General features: G+C 46.0%; 1 protein-coding gene and 1 pseudogene across 3 annotated transcripts in view; one reads left to right on the forward strand and one right to left on the reverse strand.

Moving 5' to 3' along the window:
• The window catches only part of LOC144136628 (isatin hydrolase-like), an 87,945-nt pseudogene extending 71,861 nt beyond the window's left edge, over positions 1-16,084 (reverse strand). The window contains exon 1 of the transcript XR_013315647.1: positions 15,958-16,084. The product of XR_013315647.1 is annotated as an isatin hydrolase-like (transcript). The remainder of the gene's footprint in view (positions 1-15,957) is intronic.
• LOC144136627 (sodium-coupled monocarboxylate transporter 1-like) overlaps positions 1-27,918 on the forward strand; it is an 84,252-nt gene that overhangs the window by 9,405 nt on the left and 46,929 nt on the right. The window contains exon 2 of one of the 2 annotated variants that reach the window (XM_077669127.1): positions 24,612-24,701. The exons of the other annotated variant lie outside the window; for it this stretch is intronic. The gene's annotated coding sequence lies outside the window, so the exon portion shown is untranslated. The remainder of the gene's footprint in view (positions 1-24,611; positions 24,702-27,918) is intronic. 2 annotated transcript variants of the gene reach the window in all.

The raw sequence follows: 27,918 nt of genomic DNA on the forward strand, positions 1-27,918 counted from the left end.
GACCACCTGGGGTTCTTTAACGTGCACTGACATCGCACAGCACACGGGCCTCTAGATTTTCGCCTCCATCGAAATTCGACCGCCGCGGCCGGGATCGAACCCGCGTCTTTCGGGCCGGCAGCCGAGCGCCATAACCACTCAGCCACCGCGGCGGCTACCGCTTGCGAAAAATGACAAGTGTGGTCACATGGTTACTGTTTTGGTCAATTTGACCTTCATTGCAGACAGACGCATCCTTGACATATGTAAGTATTAAGCGCTAACGCTCCTAAATAAATGATCACGCGTTTAACGACATAGTACATAGACCTGAACTTTGTATCCTTGACGCAAACTGCAATTCGTGCTTTATCAAAGCGGGTAAGGGCTTGGGGGCAATGATCAGTCAGCCCTGGCTTTCAAGCCCTTAATATTTTTATTTTTTCCGTGACTTCAGAATTCAAAGCGTGTCTTCGCTGCTCCTTGGCCTTTGCTGACCTTACGCGGACAGAGAAATGCCATTTATCACGAACAGAAATATTCAGCCGCTGGTATTATTTAGCAATGAAAATCCTGGAATTTACACGATCTCTTTCTACGAACAAGAAAGTTCACAGAGACAGCTAATTAAATTATGTGTCGGCAATACGATATCATTACACGAAGTTTCACATAAAGCTGTCACCGCTACAAAAGCTATACCCCGTTTCGTACATCAGATGCAACGCTGTCAAAGCTAGCGCACTTGTTTGCGCTGCCTGCATCCGCGACCAAAAAGTAGTGCGTTCCTTATGGTGAGCGAAACATAGTGAATCTTTTGTCTGCAGACTTATACTATATATCACACATTTGTCATGAACTTGATCAAATGGACTCTTACTGCTGACGTCACGCTGTGCCTTTCTCGTGCCTTAGACCACTCGGCCACAGAACAAGCGCGGAGTAACACGCCTCGCTTTATTTTCCCGTCCGGACTACTACCCTACCTTTCACAGTTTTGCACCTGATGTATGAAAAGGAGTATAGAGCACGTGCCTGTTCGCGCAGGCTAAGTACGCGCCCAAAAAGTAGTTCGCCATACAACCAAAGAAGTGAACACGGGCATTTTTCGTTACGACAGATCTCACCTACCGTGACATGTAACCTCCTGCACTCCGTTTTATCTCTTGCCCCATTTGCCCCAGAAGCATGAACCACATATGGCGGTATGACACGCGGCTAGTAGGGCGGATAACTCTTACACCATCTGCGCCTAAAATTAGTTAACACTCGGTGAAAAATATAGCCAGAGGGCCCCGACACAGGGGTTCATAGCTTCGACCGTGATTTTTCAGTGCTACCACTTCGTTTTATACCACTCTTTGTTTTCGTCTACAGACTCACTGATAAGAACGAATGATACGTGGCGGAGTGATTTGGTTTCGCGGACGCACTACTTCCGCAGCCTCTGCAGCTTTGCCTTCTCTATTTTTTTTAATTGCGCAAATGTGCCCTTCGACATAAGACGGCTAGAGTACATGTGCAGGCCGGAGTCGGCTATGAATGCTGACAAGGCCCGGTATTGGGGCCCACGGGTCCAGATTCTAGTGTCTGGTGGTTGGGTGGTGTGGTAACCCTGAATGCCGAAGTGTCGCTGGCGTGCCTCCCTAAGTGCGGGCAAGTTAGCATAAAGTGCGCTAACGTCGGCATGTAGCAGACGCGGGACACAAGGGGCAGTTCAGAAGCGGGGTCTGTGATGTCCCGGAGGCCCTGACCGCAGCCGTCAGCGCAGCATGCACCCAGATTCTCCTCAACGCCACCTCCTCACGGCGAGCTAAATCGACGGGATCGACGGGTGGGTTTGATCCACGCGGTGCAATTAAAGCACGCGTGGAGCGGCGGACAAATTCCTTTTATGCGTTGCATATTGCAATCACTCAGTTCAGCCCTTGGGCGCGGCCGGGCAGCCACCAAACCACGTGACGTGACGTCAAGACAGCCGGAGGAAAAGCTGGGCCCCAACTCGCGCGGTCGCGCGCGGCCGCAGCCACCACCTGATTCCCGCTCCTCCCGCTAGGGGCGCTGCGCCGGCGCGTGACGTCACGGAGGAAAAGATGAGCCCCAACTCGCGCGGCCGCGCGCGGCCGCAGCCACCACGACTCCCGCTCCTCCCGCTAGGGATGCTGCGCCAGCGCGTGACGTCACGGAGGAAAAGCTAAGCCCCAACTGGCGCGGTCGCGCGCGGCCGCAGCCACCACCTGACTCCCGCTCCTCCCGCTAGGGGCGCTGCGCTATGATTGACGTCACGGCATATGTATAAAAGAGCTGCGCTCCTTCGCCGGGACAGTCTTATACCCCTGTCACACGGGCATTTCGAGGGCCCTCGAACCTGATAGTCTATCGACTCAAAGGCGATCGAGCGCTGTTACACGGGCAGTTTCAATGGCGATCGAGTCAATAGCCTATCGAGTCAACGGAGCAGCACGGAACTCCATCGAGATATGCAGCGCATTCTTGGCTTAACCAAGCTAAGCCTGGCCATTTTTAGGCAGCACGGCGTCTCCTGCGGATAATTGCAGGATTACTTCAGTTCTGTTTACCAAACGTGACGCCTCTTCCGGCCTGGTGTCGTCACTTCCATCTAGCCAATGGAAATTATCCTGTCTGGTGACGTCACTTCCATCTAACCAATGGGCGAATTTTATGATATATCGCATTAATATCAGCGAAAGTACGAGCAGCTCGCTTGCTTGCGCAAAGCCGAGTTTCTGCTTTCACGAACTTCTACTTTGATCTAAATGTTGTTTACCTACTCGCATGACGTACAGAGATATACGCAAGTAGCAAGACACTATCCCAGCTGTATGGAGGGGTTAATGTCAGCTGCAGGCGGGAAGAAATTCCTCGCTTTCTTGTTGACGCTAGGAGAAAGGTCGGCTAAGCAGCATTGAATGTGCTGCTTGAATGTGAGTTTCATTGCATATTCAGCGCACTGAATGTGCGAATGTGCCCTATGAATGTTTCATATCGTGCAAATAACCAAAGTAGCACTCACACGAACTGGATGGCCAGAAAAAAAAACATATCTGCTAGATCCCAAGCCTTAAAAAGCACTCTGGACAACTCCATCATATTCTTCTGAGTAAAAACTGATTTTATGGCTCTTCCTTATGGCTCTTTAAAACTTTAAAATAAAGATTGTGATACGCATCGGAAGAATGGACCATTACCTTCAATATTTCCATAACAGTACCTTACAATGTTCCAATATTCAAAACTTTAGTCCAAGAAAGCTGGACTTGTCGCCGAAGTTGGGTGTGCCAACTACACGGGGGTTTAATTTATTACATCTGATAACGGCGTTGCGAAGGTGGACACGCAGGACGTCTCAAAGGTGATTGATATGCGGGCAGTGTCAAGCAGTGACAGCCATGTAGTTCCTTCCACGTCCGGTAGCCTGGAAAATTTCTACTTCAGATTGTATGATTATGTTCGAGAAATGTATATCACATCGGTTAGATAGCTTCACCTCGATGCGACACCAATTACGTATTGGGACAGTGGAGTCGACTTTCCGGTCAGTTCTTCTTTTTTTTTTTTTGCTGCGTGCCCAGAGCCACAACCACGTAAATCTCGAGCAGACGGTCGAACTGAAGTTGACTCGAAGGAGTCCACCAATTTTTCGCTTGCGCACCATTTGAATGCATTAAATGGCATCCGGTCTATTGATTCTTGAGTCTGTGTGCTACCGGGACTAGCGACAGACGTGTACAGATGGCAGAGATGGTGTGGCGTTACTGTGTTGCTGAAGGGCTTTATCCCTAGTCGCGGTCTTTGTGTCGCAGGCGATCGCAAGTGCAAATGTTCAGCTGGCCCCGAAATTTTTCGAGCTGTCACGCACCGCAAACTGCTGACCAAAACAACCATCGGCGCCCGAAGTCCTGGATTTTGCCACCTACAGTGTCTTTTTCAGACTAGAAAAGACATTTTGGCGCGAACATTGCTAACTCGGGTTGGATTTCGTGGAAACTCATATGCACCTAAAGTCATGTAACGCAAGGGACCTCATCCTAGCACAAACTTTCAAGGGCTTATCGATGGCTCGATGTTGCGACTAAAATTTCAGTGCAATTACTCGCAATGCATGGCCGGTGACAGCTGCTGCTGCGTAGTACACTGGAACGAAGGACAGCGTCAATGAGACTTTTCCCTGGCCGTTGCATATGTACAAAAACGTAAAGGTTCTTGAACGACCAACGTTCATTAAAATATTTGTCCTCTACTTGCTAATTTCATGGCCTTTACGTTTTTCATATCAGCGGCATGCACTGCTCTGCTGTTTCCGGACCGATATAGTTTTAGACTTTGTGTGATATTTTATTTACTTATTAAATACGCAAAAACATGGAAGTATTGGTATCAGTAATTATGTCTGCCACGGGTGAACGATACGGGCATAGTTGGTATGACATGATCACAAGACATAAAACTGAGCAGGGGACAAGACACAGGAGAGATGCAAACAGGACGAGCTCGTCCTGTTTCCTTCTCTCCTGTGTCTTGTCCCCTGCTCAGTTTTATGTTTTGTAATCATGTCTGCCACGATTTTTAAGACATGCGAATGCATTCGTTAATTTAATAAAATACATATTTCACTTGTCCAGACAGTGCGTAGCGTTATCTAATACACAATGGCATTGTCAATGGCAATTAATGGCAATGCAATTATTATTGTTGTGTTTGATGCTTCCACAAATGCTACGAGGAGGCCGCGCTGCTACATGAGCCCCCCCCCCCCCCCCCCCCCCCCAATTAAATTTCTGGCTACGCCACTGAATGTCACCATCTGGAGTCCAGATTCGAGTTCTGGAGAGAAACTGCAAGTCATATCGCCGTGACTGGCGTTATGTGCACAAGGCTGACCATACATATACTTGTAAGGCCGCGCTTCTTTAAAGCTTACATTTTTAAAATATTAATTTAGCTTGATTCCACTGCGCGCCTCGTGTCTAGGCGCAGAGTTCTCAGAAAGCCCCGAGCTCCCCACCCACGAGGCGCAAAGGTCCGCTTGCCAGCATCGCTACGACGGCCGATGGCTGCTAGCATTGCTAAGCGCGCACATCTGCCAGTGCACCAGGAGGTCTCCTCGATGTGGAAGCACTTTCTGCACTGAGTTCACAAAAGTGCGGTGCCAGTGCAGCGCCAGTTCTTGCGGCGCGGGTGCAGCCTGACACTAGTGCTCTCGGTGCAGCGGCCAAATACCAGAGTGCAAAAGTACAGAAACGTTCGTCTGCTGCGGCCGTGTGCTGGTGTTTGTCGCGTGGTTTTACATATGCGCGGCATTGTGCTAGTTGTTGTTGAACGCTGTGCATTTATTCGAAGTGGCGCATCTCGTGGAGCGGCTATGAAATTTGTTCCTTCCAAAAGTGATAAATTTAATACCGCCCTTTCCTTTGCACTGCGCAAAGTAGCGCAGGTCGACCGTCACAGAGTCAACGGGCACTTTGCAGAGGCAACAAACTTTGAATTCAAGAAGTTATTCAGACTTCCGCTCGAGACAACCTTCGAGTTTATTCGCGTGATTCAGGCTGTCGTCGTTCTATCCGAAAAGTGACTGCGGTTGTCCGCCAATTGCAGAACGAAAGAGTTGCCCGATAACTTGGGCTATATTTGAACTCAACAATTCTCCAAGCACCTTGCACTATTTGCACGAGAAGAGAACTCGCCGAGAGGCTAGTGCAGAAGTGCAGCTGCACTCATGCAGCACGACGTCAAATCGAGTGCCAAAGTGTAGGTGACGCTTGCTGCACTGTCAAACCGAGTGCGACAGTGCTGCACCTCCTGAACTGGTGCAGAAAGTGCAGCCAAATCGAGGGGGCCAAAGAAAGCACGCATGGCGCGCACACAAATGGCAGTGGTGGGCACGCGGCGCCGCTCGGTCCACGGCGGCGTTCTCATGGCAGGGAGTCCCAACGCCACTTCTCGGGAATTATGAGAACCTGCCTCAAGTTCCGCGAAGGGCACTTTTGTTTGCTGGCATTCTCGGCGGGCCTCCGCCATTTGACATTTCCGCGACGAGCCAGCAAGTTTGTGGTCCTGCGAGTTAGCTGGAAAAACTCGCCATCTCTCGAGAGGCGATGCGCAGGTGTGGCGGCGAAAGGGCAAAGGAAAAGCGCATCGAGCGGTAAGGGCAGGAACTCTCGCCGGGAGAGAGTTTTCGGAATGTTCTCGTTATGTGTTTTTTTTTTTGCTTTTAGCCAAGCCCTAGGCTCGAAGTTGTGCCCAACCTTGTGCTAAATTTCATTGAGTATCGATGGTTGATTCGAGACGGGCGGGTCTCGAAACATGGCCGCCCTAACTTCTTTGTTCGCAAAACCCATACAAATGCAAGCAAAGGCATTAGACACCAGTCTTGTCTAGTCTTGTCTAGTCTAGCTAGAGCCTCCGTGCTTGGCACATAATTCTACAAGTACCTAGGCTTTAACCTCTGGTCGATAAGTAAGATCTTCTACAGTGTTTTCTCTGTGTGAGATCAGTTATGTTAAGTTACAGTTAGTTTGACTGTCTGTGTGACTCAGGTTGTGTAACTTGCAGTTTTCACTGTAATAAATTTCTGTAAGTATATTTCATCGTCTTCATCCCCCGGGATCATCAATTGTCTTTTACTTCAACACCGCCGAATAACCAAGTTTCGAGAAGTGTGATCCCTTCCGATGAAAAGGTAGCCGCCGCGGTGGCTGAGGCTGCTGGCCCGAAAGACGCGGATTCGATCCCGGCCGCGGCGGTCGAATTTCGATGGAGGCGAAATTCTAGAGGCCCATGTACTGTGCGATGTCAGTGCACGTTAAAGAACCCCAGGTGGTCGAAATTTCCGGAGCCCTTCACTACGGCGTCTCTCATAGCCTGAGTTGCTTTGGGACGTTAAACCTTCATAAACCATTCCGAAGAAAAGGAAAGAACCATCTTGAATTTACCGTAGTCTTTAGGGAAAGCGAAATGGAGTAAGAATTTAAGAGGCATGCTCCAATCTACGTTATTAACAAGAAGCGATAGACGTTTTTACACATATTTTCAACATGTCCAGTCGAAGCAGGCGCAGGAAAAATGTAGTAAAGAAGATACTTCGAATTAATCGGTTTCAAAGCAATTCTGAAATTATTGAAAACTAGCCCGCGGTTACTAATAACAGGTGACCAAATTAGCATGCAGCCCCATGACGTTTTACATCAACTGTAAATGCCGGAAGCGATTCCATAGACGCCGGTATAATGTAACGTTTATCCTTTATACGCATCGAGTCGTTTGCAAATCAGTGAACGAGAACTAAACGACCAGAAAATTTCCCGAAAGCGACCATCATGCTTTTTTTCTAAACGGAACACGTAAGGCATATTGGTGCACTGGAATTGCGCGAGGAAACCAGTTTATTATCGGGAGACGACTGAACATATCTGGCGAAGAGAGGAGCAGGAAGTGACCACTGGAAATGTCGAAACATTCCCGCAAGCTCATTGTTTTGTGAAAGTGCTCCTGCAGAAGCGGAAAGGGCACGTCGCAGCAAGGGACATGGATTATAAAAAAAGCACAGAAGAAACAGAAGGCTGTAGTTTTCAGCGCGCTTGTCTCCTGTTATGCCGTGCTTTTTTCGGCTGAAAAACCAATTAGCCTAAACCTAGGTAGCATCCTTACTTACTCGTTTAAAGGGCAACTGAGTAGGCTTTAGAGATCGACGAGCTCAATGGGTCGAATGTGTGAAACTTGTAGGTGAAGCATGCGAAGCCCTTTTGGACTAGCATTTGAAATGGTGACGTAATCGCCGATTAAGATCGCGATGGCATTTATGCTTCTCCGTAGCACACAGCGCCAAGTGGGGGGCGCATGATGACGTCGTCGAAGGTACCTGCACATTTACAACGCATAAACGCGTGCTTTGAGGGAAAAAAAAAAACCAACGCCACTGAAGGCAAAGCTCGCCGAGAGTTATTAGCCAGCATCAAACGTGGCACGGGAGGGTGTGGCTGACGGCCTTTCTTCTTTCACTCCCGCCTTTATCCCTTCCCTTACGGCGCGGTTCAGGTGTCCAACGATATATGAGACAGATACTGCGCCATTTCCTTTCCCCCCAAAAACCAATTATTATTATTATTATGACGGCAGCGGTAATTTGAAAACTTACCTTGCTTGACGTCACACCGAACTTGCGCGCACTTCTTGGGTGCTTTGAGGAGAAGCCTAAAATGCAATCGTCGATTACGTCACTATTTTAAACGCTACCGCAAAAAAACACGTGGCATGCTTTACCTACAGCCTATATGGATTTGAATCCTTAAATATCGCGCAATTCTCAAAAAAGTGGTGGAGTTGCCCTTTAAGATTGAGCGCTGCCTTTTCCCGCACCTTTAGTTTCCGAACGCTTCAGAAGAAAATAATGAGCTTTGAGTTTTCGTTTACACTGATTTCTGGCTTTGTTGACTCGAATGTTCTTTAATGTAAAGCTGACAATTCAAGTACAACGAAGTACTTAAGTGGCAGTTTAAATTCAGTTGTGAAGGATCTGTCAACACAGTTACTATTGAACTTCGGTGAATACACTATTTTTTTTCTCACTAATTTCTGTTGGATTTCTATTGAACCATGCCTCATGGCAGCCAGTGCAGCTAAGCCTAGCCTAAGGTGATCAGGCCTGGTGTAACCATGGCTTTGACACGCACGTACAGCTAGTAAGAAAGCACCGCCTGTTAATACTTATAAAAAAAATTTGTAAATGCACAGACCGTATCTATAAGAATAAATTGCCGATGTTAAGCGTGTCATAATTATCGTGCCCGTGTTCTAAAGAAAATAATTAGCAGTGGTTTATACTTTGATTAACCCTGGTTAGAAGCGAAAGGTTCCTTTGCATGGCTACGTTCGCAAACGCCAACGGATTGCCTGTAAAGCGTCAATGAAATGCCCGATGCCCGATGGGGAAGTTGCCACCTGCCACGGTGGGCAGATAGTGATGACGTCAGTAGGTCACATGACATGCCACGTGACTGCACTGCCGCTGCCCTATTGAAAACCTAGCGTAGTGAAGCTTTCGCTTCAAAAAAAAAAAAAAGGAGGTCTAACTCAACCCGATTCTACGGTTAAGCCAGAATATGCTATTAGAAGTAAGTAACACAAAATTTCAGCTAAGCAATCAAGAACAAAACGCGGTCACATTCGTCGCATGCCGCAGGCTGCTTTTTTTATACCTAGGCCACAGTCTTCGGCGACAATGCCGCACGCGATCGCTTAACATATGCTGTTCAGCGAGTTGGTTCGACATATTGCTTCACGGTTCGTTTTGGCAATTGGCGCAAGAGAGCCATCGTACCAACAGTGCCGCAAAGATGCGGTTGTGGAACAGTATAGGCGACTTAACAAGACATACATGCGGGCGTGCCTCATGAACTTCTGGATCTTCTCATTTTCAGCGAACTTCACGCGCTCCCAGCGTGTCACTTGGAGCTTCTCTATGCTTATCGAGAACGAAAAAACGTGTATGCCATTAATCCCGGATCTCACACCGGAGCCCTCCACTACGGCACCTATTCTTCCTTTCTTCTTTCACTCCCTCCTTTATCCCTTCCCTTACGGCGCGGTTCAGGTGTCTAACGATATATGAGACAGATACTGCGCCATTTCCTTTCCCCAAAAAACCAATTATTAATATTATTATCGTACTAGCTACGACCTGCATTGTTTTTCACGCAATGTCACTGCAGTGTTGCAATTAATACACATTGGATACGTAAAAAGATAACGATATGTGCATGTGTTCGCATTTCTATACGCGAATACGCAGAAGCAACGCAGCGGTTTTTCTTTTCTGCTTTGTGTGCAACTGTCTCGTCCAACCGCGTAATAAACCTGAACAACGCAGATAAACTGCGCAAGAAAAATGGCGTCGTCATGGTCACTGCAAACGCTGAAACGTGCGTCCATTCAATCCGCATCATTAAGCTAAAAGAATAAATATAAAAGAACACGTCCCACTGCAGTCCTATAACAACTGCATCAGGATGCGCACGAAACATTCAGCCACCAATAAATCTTTTCGGCCGAAAAGGCGAGAAATGTGCATCAGGCGTGACCTTGCTAAGCATGACGGCGCCTGCGTGAACGTCCTTGACGAAAGAATGCAAACTCGTATACCGAAGGCGAGACGCGAACGCGGGGAAGCTTGAGAGAAATACGTCAGGACGAGGAAGAGCAGAGAGTGCGTGCGGGCGATTTGCTTAGAAGGCCGGGGCAAGAGGCGTGTGGATGTGTGTGACATGAGGCATTTCATGCGACGCGCAGATGGGGCAACCCGCTTTCTTTTTTCTTCTATCTCTCCCCACCCGTCACGCTATGGCACGCTTCCTTTCTTTGTCGCTTGAGGTTGATGTGGAGGTTGTTAATAGCTATACGTTAGATGAACCTTGCGTTAATAGACTGCCGGCATTCGCTCCACCGTAGACGCGCATTAAGTAATTATTAGAGATGAGAACTCAAAGGCTTTGTTCTTTTAATAAGTAAATCGATTAAATTAAATGAAAACGTCTCCACGAAAGTGGAAAACTCCTCCTGGTGTCCTTGCTACGTCGACAGCGTACGTCGTATACATAGTTAGGCTCGACAGCAAGAAAATCGACAATTTATCTAAAAGAACAATGGCTACTTGTCAGCTCTATCATCTTTAGGGTGAGAATGCCCAAAATTAAAGCGAATTCAGAACGAGCTGTAACGTTTAAGAATGCAGCGGCGACGCTGTATTTGGTCGAAAGCGGGCGGATTCGCCACGTTGTAGACGTTAACGTATGCGCAATCCCTGCTAAGGCTGCAGCTCAAACTGCGCTGGCTTGCGTACGTGCGTAAAGCGCTGGGCTCGCGCTAGCGTTCTGCTCGTGCGCACTCCCGTCCCCGCAAGCTCCTTCCGTCCGCTATAAGCCGTTGCGGACGCACAACTAAATCTTTCTATCAGCTCTAGCTCTTCGTCGTCTGCAGAGAAGCCGCGCCCTCGGCTTCACCAAGATGTGCAAGTCGACGAAGCGGACGACTGGAGTGGACAACAATCGAAAGGAAAAAAAAATGTTATAACATTGTGGCCCAGTGAAGTGCTTTCAATCCCTTGTTCGGCTATTCAACCCTCTACCATTACAGTACGGCTAATTAGAAAGAAAAAAGGAGCAATGGAAACGAATGGTGGCACATGCTGTAATCAAACCGCACAGTTTGGTCACCGTGAAGCATGCATTTGATATCGGCTTCTGACTGCACGCTGTCCTGCCCTGCTTACGCTTTGTTTTGACTCAGCACGAAAGCTGGCTGTAGGTGGAGCCACGAGAGGAGATGCTGCGGAACGCTCCCCAGCGGCAGATACAAGAAGTAGCAGTTATTATGGGAAGCTTTAATATTCAATGACCTCTATGCACATTACGTTGACGCTACAAATGAGCGAGAAGGAGGTCCTCTGATTGGAGAAGAGGAATGAAGGACAAGATTAGTAGGATCGAAGACGAACCTGCGGTATGAGGTAATCGGTGGGAATCAGCTGCCGGACTTCCCCGACGCCATTGATGCTCAGTATGATGCGGAAGGCTAGAATTCGTTGATGTCGACGCTGCAAGCAATCCGAAGCATGGAGCTCTAAGAGCATTTTATACAATGACAGGCACCATCGGGCGTCGCAGCAGTGTTCAGGGGGCATTAAAGGTTCTTTCCATCAGGAAATGAGTCACTTGAACTCTGTGAACGCCTATTGTTGAGATTCTCCTAAACGGAAGGTTGTTTTTCAGACAGAGAGAGATCTTTGAATTACGTGCAGTTATTTCGCACACACTCTCCGAAGTTAGTTCTTAGCGCTAGCTGTTTTAGCTTCTTAGACGCAGTAGCACGAAAAGAGTTCCCGGGTTCGAACCCGACCGCGGCGGCTGCGTTTTTATGGAGGAAAAACGCTAAGGCGCCCGTGTGCTGTGCGATGTCAGTGCACGTTAAAGATCCCCACGTGGTCGAAATTATTCCGGAGCCCTCGACTACGGCACCTCTCTCTTCCTTTCTACTTTCACTCCCTCCTTTATCCCTTCCCTTACGGCGCGGTTCAGGTGTCCGCCGAGATGTGAGACAGATGCTGCACCATTTCCTTTCCACCAAAAACCAATTATTATTAATTAATCTTTGCGCAGCAGAGCAACGATAGAGTAGGCGTTCCTTCAAAAGAATGAAACAGCAACGAAAGCAGATCATCGCTTGATAACCAAGGATCTGCATATAGTATGGTTGTAGCTGAACGACTCAATATTCAGATGACGTACGCATCTTTTGGTTTGGTTTGTTTTATAGGGGTTTAACGTACCAAAGCGACTCATGTTATGAGGGAAGCCATATGAAGGGCTCCGGAGATTTCGACCACCTGTGGTTCTTAAACGTGCACTGACATCGCAGAGTACACGGACCTCTAGAATTTCGCCTCCATAGAAATTCGACCGCCGCGGCCGGGATCGAACCCGCGTCTTTCGGGTCAGCAGCCGAGCGCCGTAACCACTGAGCCACCGCGGCTGCTGCTAAACCATAAATATCTGCTATATCTAAAGCATAAGCTAAGCCACGGCTTAACTGAGGAATTTCTTTTTTGTTCTTGTATTTACACATCTGGCGGTGACCTTTATAGTGACATGCCGTCATTCGCTCGAATTTTATGGGTCCTCAATTTTATATTCTCGACACCTGACATCGTTTCAGCTTGCCTGAGGTTTCACAGTAACGTTCTAATTAAGGGTTTTGCAGAATCTGTGATTGCTTTGTCCATTGTGCTGTCCCGAGGTTCTTTTTGTGGCCTCACAGCATTAGTTTCCGAATGCCACTACTCGCAAAGCAATATGTCAAATTCCCAAGAAAGACGTGCGCCTCGAAAGAACTTAAAGTACTCTACATTAAGCCACGCAAAATAAGTAAATAAAACTAAATCCTAGGAATGAAACGATGAAAATAAAAGGTAAGAATGAAGAAAGCATAATAACGCCATCTAACGTTCTGAATGGACTGGTTACTTACAATAAAAGAGTAAAAAAGACAAAAAAAAGACGAGAAAATATATGTAATAAGGAGAAACTGCGACTACCAGCAGTCCTTGTCCCACTTACATTCGTATACATTTGGGACGCACTCGCACCATAAATAAAAGGGGCGTTGGAAGAGAACCCGGCAAGGAAACCCGTCAAATTAATAAAATTTGCGTACGTTCACAAGTGCGACTGGAAGTTGGTCTGTAAAGTCTTGCACTTCGTAAATGAAACTGCATGGAGGATCGGTAGCCTGCACCTGGCCAAGACATTGCTTGACGAGGATGAAACACGGAAGGTCGCACTATACCTTTCTCGTTTCTTTGGATAACATGCACATTGCCCCCTTTGAGTGTAATGTCGCGAAAAAAATAACAATGAGCTGAGTATTAAGGGGGCCATGATTGACAGTTTTATTTAAAGAACTTGGCTCATGTTAACAAGTCTATAGGTAATAAGGGCTCTTGTTCGTGCCTCCCTGCCCACCACCAATGCTTCACCAACCAGCCCAATTCGCTACAATAGTTACCGTTGGTCAAGTTAATAGTGAATAAATTATTCTCTACAGAGACGTACTGTTCTAAACTATATTCCCAGTTTTTTTTTACGCGGTCATGTACGAAAAATCATCTATGGCAGATTAATAAAAAGTAGTCAGAGAAGCGCAGAGTTTGAAAGTAAACGCTCGTTAGCGTAACACTGCACCCCCCTTCATTCTAAAAAAACAAACAGGAAGAGTTCTTCTCACGGTTATTTCGTATTTTGTTCCAATCTTATATGTGTACATTTCGTACACACTAAAAAAATTTCCTGTTGCGAGTGTAGAGCCTCTCAGTTTTTTTAAGGATATGACGTGAATAAAGAATGTTAATAGCAAAAAATTATAATTTTATGTGTTTTTTAAAATGAACAAGTTGTTGCTGACGCATTCCCTCGAAAAGCGCCATAGGATGTCGTGGTATCTAGGTTGGTTGCTCGCGAAATGAATGGTCATGCCTAGAATTGTATGAGCTATGCATGCTATTTCTGATGCTCGCACAAATGGAAAATCGTTCTTCGATAGCAATTCTAAACAGCAAAAAAAAAAACTCCCCCAACTATCACATTTCTAATCGCAATTTTTTGCATTTCTTTTGTTCTGCAATGGAATGAAAAAAAAAGGAAATAAAGATCTCACTGCACCTCGTTCAAACCATATCTTTTTTTTCCCCCGAGATTCTTAGGGCTGTCTCTGCTGAGTAGCACCTCCTCTCCCGACCCCACTTTGTCAGATTCTTGTGAGAGGAAAAAAAAAGAAGTCGCGCTTAACTGCACGCTGTAACAGAAACTCCTTGTATACGAACCCATTAGTCAACTCTTCTTGTTGTCTTTTATTCGCAAGCAAAAAAAGCTTTAGGCTAACGATGAGGGTTTTCGCCAATGTGACCTGTATAGCGATCACGGGCGGTTAGTATAGGTATTCGCACGTTTATACGACTACGCTGCGGCCAAATCTGCTGGTGACTACTCACGCCAGCTCACAACTCTAATTCACGAACATTCGATAGGTTGAGGCTGACCAAAAGTATTGAAAAATAAACCTTATTAGCGAGAAATAAGAACGAAAAATTCCACCCTTCATACGTGACCCTTCCAAATATTGTTGAACAAAAGGATAACCGCGCATAGAGACCCACGCTGGGACGGCCCTGCGCGTGTGTTTAACCCGGACGTAAAAAAAAGCTCACCGGACAAGAAAAGAAAAGCTTTTACCTACTGTGTGAATTCACGACAGTTCAGTGTTGGCTTGGTTAGGAATAATTTATAGATTAGGTCTAAAGTTCAAATTAGGTTTTAATTTATCAGGTTTAGGGTTAGGATAGTAGCCAGGTTAGGTTATGCTCGGGACAGGCAAGGCTTGGGTGGTGTTGGATTAAGTTACGATGAAGGTGAGGTGAGGGTTTTAAATAGGGCGTAATAACGGTTCGTAAAGAGACTATATAGAAGGCTGATGCGCTGAACTTTTCCTGGGGTCACAAAAAGAAAGCAATGAGCTTTTCTCCGGGCCGGTTCAAAATTGCCGGGATTTTGAGCTGTGAGCTTTTCTCCGGGATTCGTCCATACCATATGAACTTTTCTCGAAGATGGTAGAAACGCACGCGTACATTTTCGCTCGTCCTGGAATTGGCGTAGTTGTTACCAAGGCTAACTAACGACTGTGAAGACCCCATGCTCCCACAGCATAAATCTTAACGGGCTTGAGCCATGCGAATGTGACACTATCAAGAAGGACGTGGTGTAAAGAAAAAAAACCCCGGGCCCTACATTCCGCTCTAAATTTTTCAGACGTTCTTAGAGGCTGACTAACCAGAAGGCGTCAGTCGTAACATGTGATACTCTATGCTAATTTGCTATACAGTCCTGGACGTTCACAGCGGAGGTTCCACAGTCTGGTCGGAGGGTTTTCCTCCCGGGAAGAGAATAAAAACCTGGCGGCGCGCCCGCTGCACGTCGTTGGAAGCAACCGTTTTGACGAAGAGGTGCCAGCTGTGCCCTCACCGCGTTCAATCCGGTCGCGAAAGCGAGCTTGCATTAACGCAAGCGATTGCGCTCGAAGCGTATAGGCCTCTTTTTAGCGCCTGCAACGTCACGCCCGTGCACGGGGTAATAGTGAAACAAACGAAGAAAAAAACACACACACATATACAAATCTGTTCTGAGCGTCCTCCAAAGCACGAGCCGGATCACTTCCTCCTGCGGTCGCACTCAGGCGAGTCACGTCTCGAACATTTTTTTTTCCTATTCAGACTTTTTATTGTTTCAGTTCCGAACGGCGCGTATCGCGTTCGTCTTGTCGATCGGCAGCCGAGCGCTGCCGAGGCCCGGCCGACTCTCATATTTCATGTACTTGTCGCCGGAGAAGAAAGACTGTCGGGCTTCCCGGCGAACTTACCACTAGCTGCGTCCTCAACGGTGGCCTTCTCTTCCGCATGACCTTGCTGGACGAAGTTCGCCTCCGTGACGAAAACACCCGACGCTCCCTCTAGGTCCAACGTCGAACAACGCTAGCCAAGTCGCGCTAACTGCCATCGGTGACACAATAAATCATTTTCCAATCTCTCCCATTCTGTCCTCCTCGCACTATAGAGCCTCCATGAGAGAGAAAAGAGGAGGGTGTCCGAGAAGGCACTGTGACGAAACTTGACGGAAAAACTTCTTGACGTCACGTGACACGAGTCGAGCAAGCGCGCTTCGAAGGAGGGCGTGTCCGCGTTACAGCTCGCGTCATGTTTCCCCCTTTTTTGTTCTCGGAACGCTTCCGTTCTCTTCGAACGCTCTATCGCCGCTGTCACGCGAGCTCCTGCATAACTCTCGTAATGCATCCGCTTATGCCATGCAGTGAGGAGATGCTCGGATTGCAAGCGTGAGCTTAACGCAGCTAAATTCTCGTGGGCAACTTTGAGGATTGCCCACGCAAAGTTAGCTTACGTTGACATTTCAAGAAGATTGCAGCAATTGATAATACACACAAAGGTGCTGATAAAGTAGACGGAATGCTTCGGTACGATATCGGCTGGCACTTTTTCCAAGCAAATTCACCTTACAAATAACTACACATGTGGACATTTGAAAAAGTTTTCCAGAATTGATGTTGCATACACAGGTGCTGATAAAGGCGACGGAATGCTTCGGTACGATATCGGTTTCCACTTTTTCCAAGCCTTACACCTACAAAATAACCAATCACTTGGCCGGAGTAGTACTGTTCCCATTAGGAAGCCTGTTACAGGCTCCATGGTCGTAGCGAGATTCGAACCCAGTAATTGCATATTAGGAGGCGGATGATAAACAGCACAGGCCCTGCCAAAGTTCTGGCAATCAACTCGTTCAGAACAATGACTGGACAGAAACCAAATCAGAAGGCGCGTTGGGAGTACTACAAGAACCCATTATTGCTTTCCTAAGAACAGTTGAAGCAAAGAAGATCCCGAACCTAGCACTAAGCAAACATTGGCATTTATTGACAACTCGATAACTGGAAATAAAATAATAATAACTACACCCCAAAACTACCCTTAAAGGCCGCTGCATATTAGACAATTTGAGACACGAATGTATACCTAATTACGAAATATCTATTTCACTAATGACTACTGTTGCTAATACTAATTACGGATTGATAAATAAATAATTAGGCCTTCTCATAGTTCACAACTTGACTGAACCAGCGTACGTTCTAGACAGTGTTGCGCATGCGCTGCAGGCTGCTTCTCCGCGTCAATAGCCCAGCGCCAATATATGGCTGCGCCCGGGAAGGTAAATTTGAAAAATCAGGAGGGCGCTTAAGCATCGCCTTACAAATAGACGCGATAGCGCCTTCTCCTCTGGGTGACACTCCACAACATACTACGCCACTACCTACCAGCACCACTACGATAAGATCTGAACATATGTTCCAAACACACGTTACTAAATCATACACAGCGCCAACGCGTTCACTAGGTGCCCCTCAACACTCTTGATCCAGGGAACCCTTCGTGGCCTATGCGTTGCGTGCCCGCCTGGCACGCAGTGTGTCTGGGTTCCCACCTCAACGCCGCCTGATTTCTTTCAATGAATTGTCTCTATATCCTGAAATAACCCGATTAGAGAAACCTCCTCGCCAATTCTGGATTAATGTGGACCCTCCCCCAATTCGTTACTTTTATTTAAAACTCCTGGGATTTATTTTTCCGACTGACGGACGACGGACGCCGGGTTTCCAGCAGAACGAGCTCCGTAAAAGGTGTTAAAACGATTCCAGCGGTCGCTCCCCGCCGCGGTGGCTCAGTGGTTAGGGCGCTCGACTACTGATCCGGAGTTCCCGGGTTCGAACCCGACCGTTAATAATAATAATAATAATAATTGGCTTTTGGGGGAAAGGAAATGGCGCAGTATCTGCCTCATATATCGTTGGACACCTGAACCGCGCCATAAGGGAAGGGATAAAGGAGGGAGTGAAAGAAGAAAGGAAGAAGAGGTGCCGTAGTGGAGGGCTGTGGAATAATTTCGACCACCTGGGGATCTTTAACGTGCACTGACATCGCACAGCACACGGGCGCCTTAGCGTTTTTCCTCCATAAAAACGCAGCCGCCGTGGTCGGGTTCGAACCCGGGAACTCCGGATCAGTAGTCGAGCGCCCTAACCACTGAGCCACCGCGGCGGGGCTAAACCCGACCGCGGCGGCTGCGTTTTTATGGAGGAAAAGCGCTAAGGCCTCCGTGTGCTGTGCGATGTCAGTGCACGTTAAAGATCCCCAAGTGGTCGAAATTATTCCGGAGCCCTCCACTACGGCACCTCTTTCTTCCTCTCTTCTTTCACTCCCTCCTTTATCCCTTCCCTTACGGCGCGGTTCAGGTGTCCAACGATATATGAGAAAGATACTGCGCCATTTCCTTTCCCCCAAAACCAATTATTATTATTATTATTATTATTATTATTATTATTATTATTATTATTATTATTATTATTATTATTATTATTATTATTATTATGATCGCTCACGTGCGGTACATGCCTGGGAGATTCCGCACCGTCGGCCTACGCCACGATTGGTCTCGTGTTTGTCGCCGCGTGCGCGTGGCTTGAAGCCAGAACAGTGTGTGGACACTTCTTCGCCGGCGCTGCCGTCCGCAGGGAAATTGAATTAGGCCCCACCAATGGCCACTTCCCGTATGGCCCCCACCGCTGCTGCATATATATATATGTATACATTCGTTTTCCGCTTCGGTAACCTCGGTGTTCGCCAGGCGCGTCCCGCCGCGGCATTGCACGCATGGCGAAGGCGCAGCGACTCAATGTGTCGTTGTTTTTGAGCCGATCCCTCCGGTGGTCACGAGCTTCGGATCGTTGCACCCTTTGTCATGCGCTTTTGATATTGCTGCCGCCAGGAGATAGGTTAAGAATGTTATTTCTTTTTTTTTTCATCTATGTCCGCGCAAGACATGTAGTTCGACAGAATCATTCGTAATACGAGACCTCGCTTTGTCGACACTTGAGCGGCAGCATAGCCTTTCGAGCATGCAGCCGAGCGTTGCCGAGTTGGGTATTTGTTTTCTTTACAAAGCGACATCGTTCCTTTTCGCCGCTTGCACTTGGTTTCACGGAAAATAATTTTTTTTCTGTAAAAACTCAGGAAAACAAGAAAGCAAGCTCTGTTTTCAGCCGATCTTAACAAAGGAAGCAGCAGCTATGCTACAAGGCAAGATATTGAAGAGAGAAGGGGCGGAAGATGGAAAGGCGTTTAACCAAAAGCGTGTCTGTTGTATTACTTGTCTTGTCGATTGTGTGTGTTGTAGCTATGCTTTGTTGAGCGTTATGTCGCCAGTTCGTGTTTTTCTTCAATTATGTGCAAATGAGTAGCTGGCGTCATAATCAGGCACCAATTCTCCTTTTACGCTCATGTCAAAAATAATAAAAAAAAGGTGCGGTTCCTTAACTTGGGGAAAGGAAAGATTATAAGTAGAGGGGAAGAAGAAGGGAGGATTGAGTTATTCTATTCTATTCTTGAATACAGCGTCAAGCAGCTGCTTTCCTATTTTGCTAATATATGATTTCTACTACTGCTATTTTTGTTCTGTTAGCAATATTTCATATTGAATTGCACATTGACGCTATTACTCTTTTGTTGTCGTTTTGCTTTCTTTGAGATCTCTTTTTGGGATATGCATCATGTATGCTATATGCTGTTTGTATGCTATGGAAATAGTATAGATCAATTTCGTTTGTGAACTTTGGGTGAATGTTTATTTATCAATTTTTTTTTGTAAACACACGCTATTGCCATGTATTGGGTCTCCCGTGCCTAGTCAAGCTTATAGCTTTTAGCTTGATCAGGAGACCTTTCCAGTTTCTGGAAAAATAAAATATGTATGTATGTATGTGTGTACGTATGTATGTATGTATGTATGTATGTATGTATGTATGTATGTATGTATGTATGTATGTATGTATGTATGTATGTATGTATGTATGTATGTATGTATGTATGTATGTATGTATGTATGTATGTATGTATGTATGTATGTATGTATGTATGTATGTATGTATGTATGTATGTATGTATGTATGTATGTATGTATGTATGTATGTATGTATGTATGTATGTATGTATGTATGTATGTATGTATGTATGTATGTATGTATGTATGTATGTATGTATGTATGTATGTATGTATGTATGTATGTATGTATGTATGTATGTATGTATGTATGTATGTATGTATGTATGTATGTATGTATGTATGTATGTATGTGTGTGCGTGTGTGTGTGTGTATGTATGTATGTGTGTGTGTGTATGTGTGTGTATGTGTATATGCGTGCGTGCGTGCGTGCGTGTGTGTGTGTGTGTGTGTGTGTGTAAAGGACAACACAAGACAGTACATGTGTGGTTGTTTGACCAGTGCTGACAAAAAAAAACGGAAAATGCGATAATATAAACAAGCTAATTAACCTGAGTGCGCAGAATATATTGTGCATGGCGTTCCGCTGCCGTGAGGCAGCTACTAGTACAGACTCGGAAACTCTAAATTCTTGGAAGTCTAGATTTAGAAACTGTAAACCGGAAAGTATTCTTGCGATGTTCGCGAAGCCAGCACATTTACTACCCACAAAGAATACAATCAACGAACTTCACAGGGAGATTCTCCGAACGCCAACATCGTTGAAGCCGTTGTCATAACGATTTGATAAGAAATTTAAGCCAACAAATCAACAGATAAGCAACGAAATTTTCAGAGAGATAAGCAACGAATTTTCAGAGAGCAATGAACAACTCTGTAGAGAGCAGTGAACAATTCATGAAATGAACGGCTGAGCAAATCAGGACACAGACAAGAAAGAGACACCACATGCGCACACACACGCTATTGTGCGCATGTGGTGTCTCTTGTCTGTGTCCTGATTTGCGCAGCCGTTCATTTAATCATGCACAACTCGCCCCTCAGGCCGTTATTCTGCAGTGAACAATTTATTTTTCATTTTCATTTTTTTAATCTTAGTGACTGGCTTAAATTGTCGGTTCTAATCTTGCTGAAGAGAAGTTTTCAGGCTTGCAAAATCATTTCAGACGTTTTGAGAACAATGCAGTCGCTTGCAGTCATTATTTGAGCCATTCAGCATGCAATCTTTTTTCAGTAATATGTCTGTGATCTCGTATCTGCATCACGCGAAGCACCGGCTCGTCATGGAGCCGATTTTTCGGTTTGGTATTTTTTTCCTTGTTCTTAAGTAGTCGTACTTCATATTCAAAAAAAAAAATATTTGTTCCAGTGTAGAGGGGACTAAAACCCGGGCCACGCGGACAAATTTAATGATGCTGCCTTATGTTTTAATGGCATTCCCCTTAAAAAATGGTCTATAGACAGTATATAGACTTCTTATAGACTATTTCCTTCCTATAGACATTTCTTTTTGTCTGTTCATAGTCTATAGATTGTCTATTGACAAAAGTCTACTAAAATTGTACGGCCATAAATGTATAAATTGTCTATAGAATGTCTAGAGCATTTGTTTTGCCTATAGACTGTTCTCTAGGATTCGTCTATAAACTTTATAGGCAGAAGTCTAAGGACAGTCTATAGACTGTCCAAACAAATTTTCTTAAGGGTCGCGCGGTGTCACATGTGCCAAATTTAATGACATAGCCTTACTACCATTGAAAACTTATAGAGTTCATCACAGCCCATTCGCCCGAGAAATATGTACTCTCGTCTCAATATCACACGCAGAGAGAAAGAGAGAGAGAGAAACTTTATTGGCGCCAAAAATTGGTCGATTCAGCGGGACCCGGGTGTCTTCATGTTGAAGTTCCGAGTCTTCCAGGGGTGGTGCCCTTATTCCAGGGCCCCACTGAGTCTTGCTACCTCATACGCATGCTGGACCAGTCCATGCTGGACCAGTAACACGCAGAAAAGTGTGCAACTTTTTGGTTATAACAAGCAGCAAATGAGTTATTCAAAAATTTTAGTTAGATGAGGCACCTATATACTGCATTTTCAATGCGAATGGTGCCATTTTTGCCGGCACTTCTGACAGATACACTCTGCTTGTGTGCGCTGACGCATGATTTTATGGCTACTTTTTCGATTTGTCAAAAAAGAGATGCGGCATTTTCTGCAAAATAGTTTATACATTACATTTGGACAACTTTGCCGAGATTTAGGGCTCAATGCCATCGTTTATATTCAAGTAAAAATTGTTGACTGCCTTGTAGAGGTTACCGTCTTTATGACGTATACGTATAACGACATTAAATCTTAGTGCGTATCTAGAGCTCCAAAAATAATGGCATCAACAAACTTGAGCATTAAGCATTTACTAACATTTCTTATACGCGTGTGGCACGACTATAAGAAATGCAATGCGGTCATCAGTTCAAAATGTTCGAATTTTAGGAAGTTGACCTTTAAAGGGACGTTGAGGACAACCCCATCTATTTATTGTTCTGCGTAAAAATTGATTCTCTGGCTTTTTTCTGCCTGTGCTGACGTTTGCCCGGCTGCAAAATACGCATTTATCGCCGAGAAAAATGGATTTTAAGGTTCTCCCACTAGTCGATTTTAACTCATGGCGTCCTAAGCGAAAAAACACAGATTCCCAGCGTTTTGAAGTGAATGGCGGTTCAGCGTAGCCTCTGGTATCCGCGCCCAAAAATTGGTGTCGACGCACGCATTTTACTTATGAAACTGGCCGGTTGATGGCGACACCTGTATTTAGTTTTTTTTCTTTTCTAGCTTATAAAGGCTGTGTGAGCAAATAAGAATACCTGTCATAAAATTTGGAAGTGAATTCACCCAAAAGCGGCCTATCACACGTTTTTGGCAAAAACCGACGCAATAGAAGCAGAGTGTATTGACATAATACGAGACAGTAAATACGCATAACCCTTACCTACGCACTGCAAGTATAGGATAGTGTGGAAAAGTGCGCGCGGAAACAATGCCTCTGTGTTAGCAGTCACTCTGCGCTCGCAAGGTTCCAGCCGACTATGATGTATTCTGCGTACCCATGAGACAACTGCTCGGTTTGGGTGGCCTTTCCATGTCAGCGCTGCGAACATCTGTTATTTTGTTTGATGAGTCTCTCTGTCCCGCGAGTAACAAGCAAAAAAAGCAAAGGTTCAGTAAACACGTTGCAGACTTCGAAGATAATTTCTGAAATGAAGTCACTTCAACTCTGCAGAAGCTGCCCGTAATGGACAGGAACTTGTTGTACTATTATCCTACGTGATATTACATAATGCACATATAATTTTTCTTGAGCACAAAAAACATGTTAATACAGTTGGCGACTTGAGGACACCCACCTAACCACCTACCTTGGCGTGTCATTTGTTGATGGCTGCAATTCGCGCACGGATAAGCGTAGGTATTGATGAATGAATGGAAGATAAATGAATGAATTCAATTACGACAAAGCGAAGGGCAGTCGCGAAACCGTACATTGTCTTTATCTCGCAGTCTAGTGAGTGCACTGACATGGATCGCAAAGCAAAAAGAAAAAGGATTGATATACAGCGCGAAAACACTTTTGATTTGCGGTTTGGTTTGCAAGGGCTTGACGTCCCAAAACGACCCAGGATATGAAGGACGCCGTAGTGAAAGGCTCCGGAAATTTCGACCACCTGTGGTTCTATAATGTACACCGACATGGCACAGTACATGGGCCTCTGCCTTTCTCCTCCTCCGCGGCTGGGATCGAACCCGCGTCTTTCGGTCAGCAGCCGAGCACCATAACCACTGACCCATCTGGCGGCTTGCGAAAGCACTTTTGTCTCATCCCTGATTTTAATGTGTGGTGCACGTAACCGTTGTTTGATGTGCAATGAGAAATGTCCCGTTTCTGACATATCGTCTCGTTAAGACCGCAGAGAACAAAACACATTGGCGAAGTCAACTGTATCTGGTTCGCTTTATCAGGACGTGTATACGATCGCGCTGATCGCTCGGAGAGAAACAATGTGTCTACGAGCTGCTTTTATTCGTCTTCGCAATGCGAGGCATGTTAAGTGGAAGAAGCCTATTTTATCCTAAGCTGTCGTATTTTCGGGGTGAAAAACGGACGTTGCGCTCTATCCTGCCCATAAATTCCCACGGACGCGCAATACCTGCGCAGTGTTTTCTTTTTCGTATGCCTGCTTTGGCTATTGGTCCTCGAATGGCTTACCCTTATCTTTGTTGGGCCCTCCAGCCCAGTAGACAACTAAACTGGGAAACACTATCGTTTTTTTCGCGCCGGCATTATTCGGACGACACAATAACATGTTACGCGCCCCTTCTGTGTAGGAGGACAAACAATAGTAGATCAGTCATGTACTGCGCACATGCCAGATTTTCTTCAGACTCCCTGGCACTGCCCCCGCCGGCATGCCGTCACGAGACTTGCTCTGAACATTACATCTCCCTTCTTTTACACCCACACCCTCCTCTCTCACCTTCCTCAATATATGATTGATCTGCAAACGTAAAGGCCGTTACTGCTCCTTTCCTTTCCATAAAGCCATTTCTTTTTAATTCTTTGCCGATGGCTGCAAAGGAGGCTTACGTGACTTTCTTGGTATTTCTAGGAAGCGTTAGACACCACTCCTAGTGGGCTACAAAGCAACTGTGGCTGCGAGACTACGAAGCGTGCTCAGCCGGCTGGCTGACCTTTTGAAGTAAGTGCGCTATATACTTGCAGCTTACATAAGTGACGAAGGTTTGCAGAGTATGAATTGTGCGCTTCACTCTGGTTTACTTAATGTCAGGATTCTTACTTACGTTAATTTATGTTAATCTAATTTAAGAGGACCAGGGGCGAAAGGTTTCAATAAGAATTTCATGGCAAGCAATGAAATAATTGACGCCGATAGCAGTGATACTGTAAAGAAGGAATTCTGCTATCGATCATGGTATTACGGCCAGACCAATAGTCGGAATGTGCCGGATGAGCGATGGTTCAGGTAACTTCATTGCAGCCTACATTCGCACTTTCATATTTTTAATAACTGCTTCAACCAGTATATGAAAAGTAGCCGCGACTGTCTGTGTTCAGTGTCATATTAGGTCTTTTCCCTCGCGTTACTTTTCGGAATATTTGATTGGAACACTGTCCGTTCTTTTCCTTTTTTGCTAAGGGCTTATACTGGTGGTTTTTTACGCGGGGTGAGATCTCCGTGTGCGATGTCATTTCTTAGATACTTAAGTTAATTGCTCCGGTGTCGCTCCCTAGTTCCTCCATAGTTCTTGTACATTTAACATCATTTATTTCTAATAAACATCTCGCTGAAAATAAGAATGAAATCATGACCGAGTGGTCTAAGGGGTCAGTAAAGCACGCAGAGAGCCGCGCCGGCGTGATTTCGAACCTGTTTTTTTTTTATATATATACAAGCACCTCGGGCGGAAATTCGCTCCAGTTTCGGCATTAACTTCTCTTTGCCTCTGTTTCTAGGGTGGTGTTCGAATGATGTGAAGGCTTTGGAAAGATGGGCTAGTCGTTGGTTCATCGTATTATAAAAATACTATTGCTTCAGACGAGGACCACAAGTCCTGTCTTCACCTCTTTGGTCGTCCCGGTCTGAAGCGCTAGACTTCTTGTAATAGTTACAAATGAGGTCGCCGAGAAAGGGACTTAACGAAATTGGTGCTTAAAAAGCCCGTATACACTGTGACGTCAGTGCACGCTGGAAAGACTACAGGTGGTCCAAATTAACCTCAAGCGCTCCGCTACAGCTTCTCTCATAGGTCGTGTGCACCTTTGGAACGTTAAAATCCCTGCAGCATAGCATAGCATAGCATAGCATAGCATAGCATAGCATAGCATAGCATAGCATAGCATAGCATAGCATAGCATAGCATGGCATAGGAATATTATTTCAGGCCAAGCTATCTGCTCATCCCAGCGTGATTTTCACCCACGGAGAGCCATTCAATGCAGCATTGTTCACGATGCAGATGTGAATGCGCTTGAACATTAAAATGGCCAAAAGTGCGAAAAACTTATAGCCTGTCTGCGAAACTTAATGCAGGTGTTGAAAAATGAGGAAAGTGACTTTTTAAAGAGATACACTACAGTGCATGAGCGCACCAGCGTCAAGCACTTGAATCGCTTTCAACACTTTGTGACGTCTCGATATTATAGCAAGTTATCAATTTTACTTCCACGTGCATATAAGGAAGTTATTTTACGCATTCTAAGCAAACTAAAAGCTGTGCATATGTTACAATAGATATACTGCTCGTTTCCTTTTTCCTCAATGAATGTAGTGAATAGGGGGAGCGGGCCGCTGTTCATGCTCGGAGCATTCTTACATGCTCCTGCCTGCACAGCAAAAGTAAGATATTTTTTGCTCCCACTATGCATTCTGTAGCCCAATTTTTAGCAGGCTCGGAAGTTGTCTGAGTAGCCTCCGGTTACAACTGAAATGTAGACATTTTTTTCTTCGTCCTTCAAATTCCATAGAACAGCAACGCGCATGCTGCGGCAATTTATGTCGTCGGCTTTAAACGATTTCCGCCAATAAATAAATGACACAGTGATAGCATCACGGACGACCTTGTGCGACTCGAAGGTCATACTGAGGGAAATGCGGCCAGTTATGCGTGAATTCCGCAAACAGACGTTTAGACCATGCACAGCATACATCATTTATCTACACACAGGTGCACCTCTAAGTGCTTGCGAGAGCGGAAATGAGGCTACGTAAACACGGTAGGTGTGCGACCGCTATGCGCTGCAAAAATCTCCACATAGCGGCGGAGGCGGCATATCAAAAGCTACCACGAACGTCGCTGCGTTTGCTTAGAGGTTGGGGTGCCTCGATGGGCCAGCGCCGCTTTAAAGTGACATCGAGCTCGCCTATCGGCGGATATCTGCAGTTTTTGCAGTCCGTGAACTGGATTTTACAGAGTAGCGGCTCTGCTCTCAAATTGCGCACTTGGTTACGCAAGATCAACGTACAGATCGAGTGCCGTGTGCAGTATGGAGCGCGCACGCACGCACGCACGCACGCACAGAAAAACGACGAAATGTAAAAAATTTAAACGCTTAAATACGGTGATCACCATCATGCGGACTCTTCGTGAAATCGAGCGGGCGGGCTTTCCTTTGCTACCGCTATAGCTGCTATGCCAGGACATTGTCCTTTACAAATGGGCGAGGGAAATGGGGGGGGGGGGGTTAGCTCCCCTACCGAAACCACACTGGTCGTTTCTCCTACCACCACTCCTGTCGCCTCGTCTCCCATGCTCTCTTTCTAGCAGTCACCGTTTACTTTTTGCACACTTCTCCACTTACCTAGTTGGAGGCTGGCGGATGCGTGCATGCCATGTTTAGTTTTTCCTCGTTGCAGACTGGGTTTCAGAATCCCTTTTTGTTGAGTTCGTACAGTTGGTTTCGGACGGAGGCGATGCGCAAGAACGGCAGTGTACGCAGATTTCGAAGCACGCAATTCATACGAAAATTTTCTGAAATATACGGCGTTCCCCACGACCCATATATGTAGCGTCGGAAAGTTGACTGGCGGTGACTTTCTCCGATGAGCAAATGTAATCAACACTCCCGAGAAACAGGAAGTTCTAACCTAGCATACTACAAACAACCTATCCTAACCAAGCAAAACCTAGTTAAGCGCAACCTCACTTAACCCATAGGCGCTGCCCTCCCTACTGAAAAATGTATATAGGTTTGAACGGGTCAGCAAATAGGATTATGGCACATTTGGTTTGGCTTTATAAGATGGACGTCCCAAAGTGGCTCAGTCTATGAGGGACGCCGTAGTGGTGGGCTCCGGATAATTTCGACCACCTAGGGTCCTTAACGCGCAGTAACAATGCACAGTACACGGAATTTTCACATTTTTCCTCCATCGAACTGCTACCGTAGTGGGCGGG

Source organism: Amblyomma americanum, chromosome 6, assembly GCF_052857255.1.
Source record: "Amblyomma americanum isolate KBUSLIRL-KWMA chromosome 6, ASM5285725v1, whole genome shotgun sequence".
Taxonomy (NCBI): domain Eukaryota; kingdom Metazoa; phylum Arthropoda; class Arachnida; order Ixodida; family Ixodidae; genus Amblyomma; species Amblyomma americanum.